This window comes from Lepus europaeus, chromosome X (assembly GCF_033115175.1).
Source record: "Lepus europaeus isolate LE1 chromosome X, mLepTim1.pri, whole genome shotgun sequence".
Classification (NCBI taxonomy): domain Eukaryota; kingdom Metazoa; phylum Chordata; class Mammalia; order Lagomorpha; family Leporidae; genus Lepus; species Lepus europaeus.
The window spans coordinates 29030311-29036256 of NC_084850.1; positions in this window are offsets into that span (position 1 = coordinate 29030311).

Genomic DNA, 5946 nt, shown 5'->3' on the forward strand with positions numbered 1-5946 from the left:
CATGGTTAGCGGGGACCCAAACACTTGGACCATCCTCTGCTGCTTTTCGCAGGCCATTAGCAATGAGTTGGATCAGAAATGGAGCAGCTGGGGCCGGCGCCGTGGCTTAACAGGCTAATCCTCTGCCTTGTGGCGCCGGCACACTGGGTTCTAGTCCCGGTTGGGGCACCGGATTCTATCCCGGTTGCCTCTCTTCCAGGCCAGCTCTCTGCTATGGCCCGGGGAAGGCAGTGGAGGATGGCCCAAGTCCTTGGGCCCTGCACCCGCATGGGAGACCAGGAGAAACACCTGGCTCCTTGCTTTGGATCAGAGAGATGCGCCAGCTGCAGCGGCCATTGAAGGGTGAACCAACGGCAAAAAGGAAGACCTTCCTCTCTGTCTCTCTCTCTCTCTCACTATCCACTCTGCCTGTCAATAAAAAAAGAAAAAAAAAAAAAGAAATGGAGCAGCTGGGACATGAACCAGAGACTATATTGGATGCTGGTGTTGTGGGTTGAGGCTTTACCCACTATGTCACAATGCCTGCCACTCAGGCATATTTTCTTTTTTTTTACATTTTACCATGTAATTTTAAAATTTTCCAATATTGTACATCATATTTTTCTATTGAATCTGGATGTTTTGTTTATTATTCTCCTCCCTTCTGAGGTTTGTTTGTTTAGTGACTCACCAGACTACTTCTGAAAGTCTGTATTGTTAGTTGTATGTGGCCAATATAGTCTCCTTTCCATTTGCTTAGTGATGAGCTTATAATTCCACAGATATCTCCTCAGCAACAACAACAATTTCACAGTTGTGCTGGTGGATTGAATATGTGCTCTGACTCATGTGTTTAACAAGTCTATCTTTGTTTGCCTTATTTATTCCCCCTAGTGCAGCTCCTGGTGGTCAGCCCCAGGTGAGAGATTAGAAATTTCTCTCCTAGGTTCTGAGTGTGTGCCAACCCTGCGCATGAGCAGTTGGGATATAAACCGGCACCCCTATGGATCCTGACGCTGCAGGCAGAGACTGTTTACGAAGCAACAGCACTGGCCCCGGATTGCAGAGCTCTTTAAAGGTGATTATAACAATACACACCAATAAAGTTTTGCTTTTGTGGAAGAAAGGGGTTTTGGAGTTCTCTACTCTCCCATTTTTACTGACATCTACCAGCAATTTACTTTTAAATAATTCTAGTATTGCCTTAATAGAGCCTAGAGACTTGTACATAATAATGGAATTCTGTCAAGAGAGTGAAGTTCGGGAATAATTACTGTTATCACATTTTATCTGTGCTTCATTATGGCATTTACCTTTTGTTAATTTAATTAACACCACAGTGTTTAACTGATTCTATAATCCTATATCAGGAGATTGTTAGAATTGCTTTTATACTAATTAGCTTTAAAAATCACAACCTCATTTTCACATTAAAATATATATTACCTTGAAATGTTTATTTTAAGGTGGCAAATCTAGATTTGTGAAGGTGTATGACTGCAAAATCTCCAATCTGTAATGGAAATGAAAGAATATTACTTTCTATTAGCAGCTCATCTCTACATGTCAAGCCTAACATGTGTACTTAGCCCAAATATTCAGAAATTCAGACATAGCCTTTATTTTGAGCACTTATATTCAAACAAAATTTGATTTTATGCAGAATAGAAACATTGGGGTGCTTCCATGAGTCCCGGCATGTCTGTTTCCAATCCAGCTCCCTGCTAATACGCCAAAAAAAGCAGCAGAAGAGGGCCCAAGTTTATGGGCCCCTGCACCGAAATGGGAGACGCAGAGAAAGCTCGGGGCTCCTGACTTCGGCCTGGCCAAGCCCCAGCTATTGTGACCATTTCGGGAGTGAACCAGCGGATGGAAGATCTTTCTCTCTGTCTCTCTTCTCTCTCTGTCTCACCTCTGGCTTTCAAATAAATCTTTAAAAAAAAAGAAAACATTGAAACACCTGAGTCAATTATTTCTGTTCTCTATGGAATACTATCATAAATGGTATATTTAAAAAGAAAACATATAAATGTAAATTTATTTTATAGCTATAGCTTAATTCTCCATGTACTCTATAGAATACTATACAGCAGTCAAAAACAATGAAACCTCGTCATTTGCAACAAGATGGAGGAATCTGGAAAACATTATGCTGAGTGAATTAAGCCAGTCCCAAAGGGACAAATATCATATGTTCTCTCTGATAAGCAACAACTAACTGAGCACCAAAGGGGAAACCTGTTGAAGTGAATTGGACACTATGAGAAACAGTGACTTGATCAGCTCTTGTCCTGACTGTTGATGTACAATGCAATACTTGATCCATTATAGTATTTCTTTTTGTTCTAGTACTATTGTTTGAACTCTGTAATTAACACACAATTATTCTTAGGTGTTTAAATTTTAACCAAAAAGTGATCCCTGTTAAATATAAGAGTGGGAAAAAGAGAGGGAGCAGATGTACAATTTGGGACATGCTCAATCGGACTAGCCCCAAATGGTGGAGTTAAAAACATGCCAGGGGATTCCAATACAATCCCATCAAGGTGGCATGTACCAATGCCATCTCACTAGTCCAAGTGATCAATTTCAGTTCACAATTGATGGCTCTGATAGGTCTAAGAGTCAAAGGGATCACACAAACAAGACAAGTGTCTGCTAATACTAACTGATATAATCAAAAAGGGAGAGAACAATGCAACATGGGAAGCGGGATACACAGCAGACTCATAGAATGGCAGATGTCCTAAACAGCACTCTGGCCTCAGAATCAGCCCTTAAGGCATTCAGATCCAGCTAAAAAGCCCATGAGAGATTTTCAGGCATGGAAAGCCAAGACACTCTGGTAAAAAAAAGAAGACCTAAATGAAAGATCTCTGCGAGTGAGAACCCAGTGGAAAGAACGGGGCCATCAAAGGAGCTACCTTTCTCTGAAGGGAGGAGAGAACTTCCACTTTGACTATGACCCTATTGGCATAAGATCGAGGTCGGCAAACCCTGAAGGCTTCCATGGCCTTGGCAACTCATGACTAGAGCCTAGGGAGATTACTGACGCCATAAACAAGAGTGTCAAATTGTTAAGTCAACAACAGGAGTCACTGTGTACTTTCCTCTCATGTGGGATCTGTCCTTAATGTGTTTTCCAATGTGAAGTAATGCTATAATTAGTACTGAAACTGTATTTTTACACTTTGTGTTTCTGTGTGGGTGCAAACAGATGAAATCTTTACTTAGTATATACTGAATCGATCTTCTGTATATAAAGATAATTGCAAATGAAAAGAAAAACTTGGTTTTTAAATTGGACATTGCATAGAAAATTAATCAATTTTTTAAAAAATATCATGTAGGATCTCTGTCCTTAATGTGCTGTACATTGTGATTTAATGCTACAACTAGTACTCCAACAGTATTTTTTCACTTTGTGTTACTATGTGGGTGCAAACTGTTGAAATCTTTACTTAATATATACTAAACTGATCTTCTCTATATAAAGAGAATTGAAAATGAATCTTGATGTGAATGGAAAGGGAGAGGGAGTGGGAAAGGGGAGGGTTGCAGGTGGGAGGGTAGTTATGATGGGGGGGAACTGAAGCCATTGTAATACATAAGCTGTACTTTGGAAATTTATATTCATTAAATCAAAGTTTAAAAAATTAGCTTAATTATCTCCATAGCTACTCTTTAAAAATCAATATTGACAATTATGTGCATTTGGTTTTTAAACCAAAATAAAATTAACATTTAAAACATGAATTATAACATTTTTAGAACTAATTTATCTCAGATAGTCAAATTCACCAAAAAATTAATGCATCTCTTTTAAACATATATCTGAATACTAATTTGACTGAAAAAAAGCTGTGTTTGTGTTTTTGTAAGCCTGTTATTTCATTTACCTCAATTTCCCTATAGTAAAGTGTGTGCAAAAGGAACCCTGAAGGAAGAACTGCACCCTCAAGCTGATTCATTTTCTGATTCAGAGTAACATAATTTTTTTCTTTATTTTTAAAGATTTATTTATTTATTTGAAAGGCCGAGTTACAGAGAGGCAGAGAGAGAGAGAGAGAGAGAGAGAGAGAGAGAGAGATGGCTGCAGTGGCCTGGATCTGAGCCAGGCAAACACCACGAGCCAGGAGCTTTGTCTGAGTCTCATGTATGGATGCAAAGACCTGTTATATCACTGCACTGGCTCCAGCATGGCTTTTTATTTAAACATCATGCTTAACTAATGGATTCTATTAAAAATATGATTAGGGGTTAATAACACATGCAGAGACATGCATTTGCATCTACCATTTCTAAATTGATTAAAATCAAAGATTTTGATATTAAATAGAACTGGTTTAGAATCTGAGTTCCACAACTAGCAAGCTGTGCAAACTCAGGCAAATTGATTATATTCTCTGTGTCTTGGTTTTCTGAATTGTAAAATGAGAAGGCTAGGTATGTATGCTTCAATAATTGATATAAGGATTAGATAAATTAGGTCTTGGATATTTGGGTTATGCTATTAAATACTTGCATTTTAGATATAGCATGGGACATAAATTTTGAAATCAAGCTTCCAAGAACAGCACAAATAATCAAATGTCAGTGATATTTGCCGCTTTTATTGGTAAAATACATAGAAATGTTCTTAGCACATAGGGGCTATCACATAAATATTGGTTCCTTACTTCCATTCTTTGATTTTTAAAAAAAAATTATTGATTTTCTAATATTTTGAAAATAGATCAAAATTGTCTGCTATATCAGAAGGTAAGAATTGAATGAGCCCAATCAACATAAATATTGAATATTTTTAGAGTTACATTTGTTACAATGTCATTTGATACTCCAATTTGCAACCATATCTGTAGCACCATTCATCTTACTTCCTTCAAGGACTTCAGTTTTCACACAAAGTTTAGATCTTTTATCTACTTGACATTCATTTATTTCTCCATTTAACTTGGCGTTTTTCTTTTGATCTGCATTCTATATTATTTATTCCTTCATCAGAGTCTAATCTGCTATTGAACCTATATACTACATCTTCTATTTAAGTATTTTTGCATTCTAATTATAACAATTACATAATTGTATTTAGTTCCAACTTACAGTTTTCAGTTCCAGGTCAAAATTTCTATTCTTTTGTCTGATTTCCCTATCATTCATAGTTATTTTAATTCCACATAGCAACAAGCACCAATCCCCATTATTTAAGTAATCCATTGATTTATTCCTTTTTTAATTATTTCTCTTAAGTTTTTAGTCACAGAGAGTAACAACTTACATATCTGGTAATTTCTGCTTAGGTGTCATATATTATTTGTTAAAATATGGATTTAATTAGAGATTCTGAATGATATTACCTCTGCCTTTAGAAGAATTATATATTTAATTTAGAGGCATATTCTGACATATCACATGCACACACATGCACATAATCAATACAAAATTAGTGAAAACTTAAAATAACCTTGAGAGGGCTCATGAGCCCACACAAGCAGCTGAAGCAGAGTGAAGCCAAAATAAAAAAGAAAGAAAGAAAGACAAAAACAAAAAGGGAGAATATTTACACAGAAAGTATCACTGATGAGACCAGTATACCTGAGACTGTTGGAGATAGTTAGGAACAAAGAAAAAGATGGCTATAAGTGAACTTTTGCTGGATCCATTGTGATCATCAGTGGGTGGCCTGCTCTGCAAAACACACTGGTATCTTTTTGTCACTGTGATAATGAAAAGCCATTCCTACCAGAGAGGGAGGCAACCTGAACATCTCCCTCCTCAAAGTAGACAATGTAGTACCACAGCAATGCTATTACAAATGCCTCTCCCAGCACCATGTTGCCCTGGACTCCTGAGCTATGGGCATACTCCAGACCCAGCCTCTCTGGCTGTACTACACTTTCCCATGCCTCAGACATTCTTGTCACTCAGCATAAACGCAATAAAACTCTGTACTCCAGATTCGAGGTC